Source organism: Pleurodeles waltl, chromosome 6 (assembly GCF_031143425.1).
Source record: "Pleurodeles waltl isolate 20211129_DDA chromosome 6, aPleWal1.hap1.20221129, whole genome shotgun sequence".
NCBI classification, from domain to species: domain Eukaryota; kingdom Metazoa; phylum Chordata; class Amphibia; order Caudata; family Salamandridae; genus Pleurodeles; species Pleurodeles waltl.
The window spans coordinates 140,904,791-140,914,380 of NC_090445.1; positions in this window are offsets into that span (position 1 = coordinate 140,904,791).

Genomic DNA, 9,590 nt, shown 5'->3' on the forward strand with positions numbered 1-9,590 from the left:
AACAAGAAACAACTCTTTTAAACAAAGGCTTAATTTTCTGCCCGTAAAAGCATTATGATTATGTAGAGACTAGAATTGAGCTATACAAGTTCGTACGGAAACTAAAATTGACAAAATTATTTTCCAAACATGCCCTTAAGGAACGACCACAAGATGAGCATGGACCCTTGACAACCAATTTGACTATTGAACAAAATTCAGATATCAAAACAGCATATGATTTGATACATGATCTAGAAGACCATGAGTTATCTGAAACTCAAGTACTGGAAGTATTAGAAATTAATACAGAAGGATATTGTCACACTAATTTCAAGCCAAGATCTAAATCTTGCCCAGCACTGTCACCAGGTAATAGGATTGATACATTTCTCTCTGGAAGAACTAGACAGATTAGAAAAGATCAAGCAGACAAAAACAGAGAACATCACTCTGCAAGAACGAGAGGCTCTAAAGGGACTCATGAAGAATTACAACTTGGAATTTAAACCAGCCGATAAAGGCAGCAATATAATGATTATGGAAAAAGAAAAATATATGGAGCAAGCACATCGCCAACTTAATGTAAGTAATCACTATTCAAAACTCAAGATGAATCGCATTAATGAGCTCACTATGGAATTGAACAAATATTTGGATAAATGGTATAAGGAAGGCCTATTAAATGACGGTGAAAGATCATTCTTAAAGAATGACAGCCTCATTGTACCCACAATATATTTTCTTCCTAAAATACATAAGTGTCTGAAGAAACCTCCTGGGTGACCAATAATATCAAGCTGTGGATCCTATATGAGAACGTCTCAATATATGTGGATCACTTTCTAGCTTCTCTAGTAATGAATCTTAGCCCATATATAAAAGATACTAGTGATTTTCAGAGTTTACTGGCTGGAATAGGATGGGTACAAGTTAATAACTATTGATGTAGTATCCTTATATACATAGATAAGCCATGAGCTAGGTTTAACAGCAGTACAATACTTTTTACAACAGCGAGATATGAAGGAATTTTTAGCATTCACAAATGCTACTGATGACGATCAATTGTGCTTGAGCAATAATGTTTTTCTTTTTAATCACCAAGTTTATGCACAAATATGTGGGACTGCGATGGGAGTTTCCTTTTCACCGAGTTACGCCAACCTCACTATTGGTTGGTGGGAAAACCATACAGCCTGGGGAGAGGAAAATAAAAAATAGGCAGAGAAAGCAATAATTTGGTTTAGATATATAGATGATTTATTCACTGTTTGGAATGGAACAGAGACAGATTTCACGCAATATTTTGAAAAGTTGAAGAGTAATGAGGTGGGACTACAATTTACATACAATATGAGTAACAATAATCAATTTCTGGACATATTAGTATATGTAGAGATTAATAAGATTGAAACCACACTATATAGAAAAACAACATCAACAAACAGTATATTGCATGGAGTGAGCTTTCCTCCAAAATCATCAAAGAAAAGCATACCATGTGGTGAGTTCATCAGGATGAAACGTAATTGCTCTACTGAACAGGAAATGGAGGTGAAATTCGCTGAAACCAAACAAACATTCATCCAGAGAAAATATAAATATAAAGATATCAAATCCGGTGAACAAAAAGCAAGGTCTTTAACAAGAATGGAGATATTGAATAGGCCAGTGACAAAGGCAATGAACAAAGAGTCTAATGGTGATGACATATAATAAAGAAAATCATTTGATTCTTAACATTCTCAACAAATATTGGGATGTAATAAAGAAAACTGGTTGGAGGCAGACCGATGATCACATACAAGAAGGTACCGTTCCCGCAAGATCTCTTGGTAAGGAGTCACTTTCAAATGAACAAACCGTCAAATTGACTAATGATTCAGGCAAACAGCTTTATATGGTGAGGAAATGTAAATCATGTCATATAAGGACAAACACAAAAGAATATCAAGATTCCAAAGGCATTAAGATGGTGATTAATAAAAGGATCACATGCAATACCACTCATGTGGTGTATATAATTGAATGCTTTTGTGGATGACGATATGTGGGAAAGCACGATATGTCCCCTGTTAAAATGTATTTTGGAGCATATTTGAGCCGTACAGAATAAAGACTTGAATTATGCCATGGTAAGACATTTGACAACACATGATGGAAAGGAGTGAACAAATATGAGATTCTTTGGTATCGTAAGTATTGATAAAGATGAAAGAGGAGGAGATCGTGAATTTAAACTATGGTGATCGGAATCACGATTAATAATACAGCTGGGTCTTAATGGGGATGAAGAACTTTACAGTCACTTATAAAAGGAGAATCTTAAAATATTGGACAGTTGAATGGTTAAAATAGATCAGTGAACTTAGAGGGACAATATTGAGAAATATAGAGTAAATCGTTTTCACAATCTTATGGGTTTCTCTAGATAGAGACCAATAGAGTGAGTAGAAAAATTAGAAGGAGAATGTCACTGGATCAGGATGAATACTGCATGTAGAAACTTGTTTATAGATGACCCAATATAACTAATCATCAGACTGGGTACACAAGTGCTGGATTTGGGGTACAAATGTTAAACGGTAAAAGGTCAATTTGATGAACAGTCTCATAAATAAGAGTTACTGAATATATTATTACTAATGAGTTTATTGAATACATCATTGCTAGCAATTTTCTGAACTTTCTTACGTTGAATAATACATGGAAATATATATTGAATATGCACAGAAATGTTTGAACTGAACACATTTTTTATACATTTTTAATTACTATTTTTCCATAATGCATTGATATGGCTTTGTGTGATAAAAAGTATAGAAGAGAGACTCTCCTGGAGTGCAACGGTCTGTTGTTTGGTTTGTAAAAATGAAGAAGGGGAGGTCCGTCCCTTACATGTGCACCAGCATTTAGAAGTGCACCGCAATGAGGACCAATTTGTTTATATATATATATATATATATATACATTCACATATATTCACACATATATATATATATATATATATATATATATATATATATATATATGATAGGACCATGTTTCCATAGAAAAAGCATTTTTTGACTTGCATGTATCTTTGGCACGTTTGCTGAATCTTCACAGAATTTCCCCCAAAAAAGTGTTGCAGTGATTCCTGTTGCTCATAGAAAGTTTCAGGGTGATCCGTCAAGTGAGGGCCTAGAAAAAGGGGGCTAAAATAAGTTGCATTTCCCATGTTAAGTCCTATAGGATCCTTTAGACACCACACAGGCCGAACCACTGGACGGAATGACTCCAGATTTTGCAGAAAGCTAGCTGTCCGTAAGCAGATTACACTTTCGCTTATTTGGTATTAATCTGTTCAGTAGTTTTCGAGATACTAAAGGGAAAATACATTTGTATATCTTTGGCCACGAATATTTCTCAAATAAGTTGTGAAATGTGCAAATTTATTTGCATACGCATACCAAAAGAAGTGCTGCAATTGGCTGACTACAACCTGAATACAAAGTTGTGGCCGTTATTTTCATTCACATGAAACAGTCCCCAGGGATGAAATTCCAAATTGAAAGTGGCATAAGGGGTCAGGGTGAAGGTACCCTGACCCAAGAGGTGTGATAAAGGTATGTTTTTGGTGCAAATTATGAGTTTTAAATAATTTTGCATCACCATCCGCGATATTCATGAAAATTCAAAAATTTTTGCAAATATGGAAAAATTCGAAAAAAAACAACAGACTCATTCATACACAAATTCATTCACTCATACATGCACTCAGAGACTCATGCTTCCACTCACACACTCAGACTCATGCATCCCCTCACAACCACTCAGACTCATACACCCACTTTCAGACCCTCTCAAACACTCACACACCCACTGACAGATCCGCTGACAGAGACAGGCCTTGTGGCCAACCTGCACTACCCACAGCCAGGACGTGCGTGGTGTGGGGGTGGGTAGTTATAAGGGCTTGGCTGCAAGGCCTGGCTGTTGTCCAGGCCTTATGACCAACTTCCACCGGGGTTGGAATAATGTATAGTAATAAAAATTGCTTTACAATAAAAAACCATTGAAATTCACTGAAAAAAACAAAGGTTACAGCGATGTTACAGTTAGGTTCTGAATTTACTTGTACAAAATCATAGAAATTCAGTTATAGTTAGAGTTCTTTTAAGTAACTATAACTCGCACCCTAAGGTAACTATAACTCGCGCCTTCTCCATGCTCAGCTAATTACTCCACATATTATATCACTGATGAGATCTTGTATGGCATCTTTAATATTATCACTGCAACATTTGCAATAAAATTATTGATAAGAAAACTGTGCATGGCAAGGGTGCAAGTTCTAGTTACCTTAGGGTGCGAGTTATAGTTACTTAAAAAGCTATAACTATAACTGCTGAATTTCTTTGGTTTTGTCTGAGTAAATTCAGAACCTAACTATAACGTCCATGTAAACTTTGTTTTTTCAGTAAATATATATATATATTTATATGTATATATATGTGGATATATAAATATATATGTAGAGAGAGAGAGAGCGATGAAGCCACATATATATATATATATATACACACACCCCCACATACTTAGGGAGGCAAACAGTAGGCCACAATAAAACTAGTTAGTGGGGCCAGTTGCAAAGGGGAATTGTAAAGGGTAAGTGCACACCACATATGCAAACACACACACACACACACACACACAGACACACACACATATATATATATATACACATGTGCACATATTTACTTAAAATGTCTAAAGTTAAATCTGGATGTGTGTATATGTATTCCATATGCATACATATATATATATATATATATATGTATATATATATATATATATATATATATATATATACTTATATACACACACATACTTGCAAAGTCATATTTAAATACAAATATTTAAATATTTGAAACATTTATGTAGGCATGTGTATTGCCAAAAACAAAGTTTTACGCTGTCTGAGATGCACAAAAAAAAAATCTGCATAAATTTGCCCTAAAATGTGGTAACAAATCTTCAAAAGTTACACTAACAGAGATAAGGTATGCATACATTTTCCATCTGCACACAACATACACAATTTTCTGCAAAGTGATGCTGCTTTCCCACATTTTAGTGAACATCTCTATACTTTCTAAATTTACAGCACAAAAGGTAAACCAGAAGAAAGCAATTCTGCATGCATTTGCTATTACTAACTGAAAGTGTCTGCCTAAGGAACGCTTGTAGAGGAACAATCTACAGCTAATTTCCTCAGACCCTCAATTTCAAACCTCTGGAAAGAGTGGAGGTAGTTTTCAGACTCAAGCACCTGAAATGCAATAAAAAAATATGTGGTGCCATAAAATCTCTTTTTCCTTTTAGTGATATGAAATGCTGACATCTATTATTTAAAAGAGAACAGCCTAAAATTTCTAAAGAAGTGAACTAGTCCACCTCATTAACTTCTCCATCACTGGAGTGCTAATTGAATAGGACACCTGTCTTTGCCAAAATTGCTGCTGATCCATTCGGAATGCCCTTGTTTATCTCTGGCTTACTGACCTTATATGGACTAGGTGGATCATATCCTACTACACTTTCTTGGAGAACTCCCTACAAGAACTCCCTACCTCCACATTTCAGAATGGAAATTTGTATGGTAAGTTTAGATACATTGGATTTCTCAACTTTGTTATGAGAAAAAGACAGCCATGATTGTATAGTTTTCAGGGAATTCTTTGATACTAAAGATGCAAGGCTATTACATTAAAAGTAAGTAGCACTTTAGTACAGATGTGTATTAAAACGTGAACAAAATAATGATTAGCTAATATTAAGAACTAAAAAGATCCTGTTTTTAATTTCTTCCCAGTCAGTTAGAAATATAAAATTTTGAATAAAATCATAACTCTCCTTAAGTTAGCAATGATGAGTGTATCCATTGTGGACGTGGTGTTCAGAGATAATAGACGGAACACTCCTTTTTTATACATCAGGACACAGCATGAGTGGGTACAATTGCATGCGATAGTGTGACAAATGGTGCATTGACTATTCATGTGACAAGGCACAGTTGTAAGCTTTCACATAATATTTCTAAATGATTGTACTAATGAATATCAACCCCTCGTAGAATATTGTGAACTAAGAATATCAGGGAAAGTATACTGAGGGATAAAATATCGAAAGGTAAGTGCATATGTGGAAGTATAGATTTACTAATCCTAAATCCATGAAATTCAACAGTCGTTTTAAACTCATCAGAGTTATGTAAATTGGGACTGCCTCACCATTTAGACATCTGCCAATGACACTGTTAAATACTAGTTTTCATTTCTATTCAGTTGGCATGGTGTGCACAACTTCACAACATATTTTATATATATGATGTAACATGACAAATGTAACAAAGGAAACAATAAAACAACCCAGGGAATGCAGAGAAACATTGAGCTCTGAGAGCCTATGGTATTGTAAGCATTTTCAAAGTATTGTACTAGAGTGTCTCGTCGGGGATCTGCATCTGGATAATAGTTTATCCTTATTTTAAACTGTGTTTACTGACTACCTGGATAAAATCATCCAGCAAAAGTCCATCATCTCTAGGGACAAGAGAAAGGCAGTAAAGTTGTTTGAACAAGGTAAGATCCTAGGACTAAGGCGACCTTGGATTGAACTCTTTTAATTTAAAAGGTCTTAATTATAGGAATTATGCGGAGAAAGATTACCCCATTAGCCATTTAGATGAAGTTAGAACCAAGCATGACCATAATGTACGTTGGGAAATGGGTTATTGGTAAGGGCAGGTAAGTACCTACACTTAGCAATAGGCCACTAACCTCCAGTTAGGTCCAGTTAGGTCTCAATAAATTTAACCCAGCTCAACCCTTGGTAGCTTGACAACGAGCGACAAGGATTAATTTAGGAGACATGTGTGTAAAGCATTTAAAAATCACAAAACAGTACTCCCATAGAAGTGAACCCCAGTATTGAGGCTTAACCCTTCTCAAAGGCCCCCAGACACTTGTCTATGTCATCCCCCTGTACATAAGCAGGAACCACCCTCTTGGGTAGTCTGGGACAAAAATCCCCACTGATAGACACCTCTACTGCTCTGTTGCTGCCACCATCTCTCTGTTCAGTTCTTGCCCACTTCTCCTTATCTAGGGCCAACTTCTCTGCCTCCAAAGCTCTGAGGGCTACCTCGCCCTTAAGTTCCCTTTCCCTGAGGTCCAGCTCTGCTTCCTCCTGGTCTGATTCCACAGACCCTCCTCTCCCACTAGCTCTGGATGGGACCCTAGCTGCTGAGATCACAGTAAGGAAATCACCCTCCTCCTCCTGGAGAATAGAGAGGACATCTTCCCTCTCCCTTCCTACCTCTGAAGCTTCCTCTGTCTCTTTCTGCTCTACCCAGGCTTTAAGGGACTTAATCATCACAGCCTTCCTAAGGTTGCTAGTAGCAGGTAATCCCCTCTTTCTACACAACACCCCAAGCTCAGCTGCAGTAAGTGTGGGTAGGCTAGACAGATCAAGCTCCATGGTCTTCCTTAAGTTTTGCGTCACTTAAAAAAACTTTGACACCAATTGGTCAGAACAATTTAGAAAAATCAAAAATGAAGTAAATAAAAAAATAGTCCAAATTTGAAGAATGAAAAATACTTTAGCTCTAGGTCAGTTTAGAGGATTTTCAATTTATTTCACTTAAAACTGTAATGTGATATTAAACATAAGTTCTGGATCCCGCCACTGCTCACCAAAAATGTTGGAAAATGGGTTATTGGTAAGGGGATGCAAGTACCTACACTTAGCAATAGGCCATTAACCTCCACTTAGGTCCAGTTAGGTCTCAATAAATTAAACCCAGCTCAACCCTTGGTAGCTTGGCAGCGAGCAACAAGGCTTAACTTAGGAGACATATGTGTAAAGCTTTTAAAAATCACAAAACAGTAAATAAGTAAAACACAAAACTCAATAAAAATCCAACACCAATTTATCAAAATAGCTTAAATTGTTCTCTTGTAAAATGACACCAAAATGAATACGGATGAAAAACAGGGGGTCCTGATTCTCCAATCAGATGTAGGGTCCTTCCTCCTGTGCTGACCACTTCCTGGGAAGTGTGGCAAAAATCAATCCCAGGGAGCAACATTCCTCAAAAATCCATCATGCCTGAAACTGATTTTTGGAGGCTACATCTATCTGAGCCCACCCACTGGTGTGGCTAAAAATCTTAAACGCACCTTTCTCCTGCCCTCTCCTAATTTAATCAGGGGGGCACCTAATTGTCTGGGTTTGCAGGATGTGAGGGAGGTGCTGGGTTGCTCCAAATGTCCTTCCCTGCCTTTGAAGACCAGTTTGGCAGCCCTCCCCCTTCCTGCCTTTCCATATGCTGACGGACGATCTCCTCCCACAAGCACATTCCTATGTGTTGAGCCCAGGCCACTTCACACCTCATCAAGGTCGCCTGGCCAGGCTGCCAGAGGCTGGTCAATCAGAGCAAAGCACTACAGGGCTGAAGTTGGTAACGTTTTAGGTAAAGTTTAAAACTATTTACTGGAACAAGTTATATTAAACCCAGCAATTGTAAGTTGTGGGATTTAATGTAACAATTAATTTGATACCAAACTTGTGGTATCCGTCACTTAAGGGGACTTCATAAATTAAAATAAAGTCTCCCCATTCTATCATATGGAGGCCATTCACTACAATGAGGGAAAAACACATTTGGCTGTTTTACCTCACCAGGGCTTATCACATCATTTTTATAAGGTTGCTGCTTATAGTTACATGTCACCCAACCCTAGGGGCACATAGGGCATACCTTAGGGGTGACTCATATGTGACAATAAGGTAGTTTAAGACTTTGGAACTACTTTTAGTTCTAAAGTCAAATGTGCATGTATCTTTAATTTATAAACAGCCAGCAAGGCAGGCCTGCTCTTAAAATGACACTGGGCACCTCAGCAGTGCACCTATGGGGGCACCACCTATTCTGGGGTCCCCAAACCTACATGCCCTACCATATACTAGGGACTTATAGGCAGGTTGACTTAGCTAATTATAATTAGCCTAATTTGCAAACTCATTTTACACAGAGCACTGGACTGGGACTGGTTAGCAGTACCCAGCGCACCCAGAGCAGTACCCAGCGCACCATTAGAGTCAGGAAAACACCAGCAAAAAGTGAAAAATGGGGGCAAAACGTCAGGGGGCCTCTGCAGAGAGCCCTGTTTTCCCACAGTAGCCTAGTAGTACATGCCTGCCCATTAATGTAAGGAACAGCCTGTTTATCTGGTTGCTGACCTAATAGTGCATAATCTATCCTATTTACACACCAGCCGATAAAAGAGTGCATAATCTCTGCTATTTAACAAGAGGGGAACTAAATACCTGCAACGTCAGTGTTAATCTGGCCACAGGCTAAATAGTAGATATTGTAATTGTAATTAAAAATTTTAATTGTATAGCATTTACTACCCTTGACAATGTGTTGAAGTGCTTTGTGGTGAGAGGCACGCTACTCCTCAACCCAAATTAGAGTATGATAGTTAGTAAATCAGTCATACATGCTTTCTTTTTCAGTTTCCTTGTGCATTAGTTTTGTTAAGGTTGTGCTTTTGATT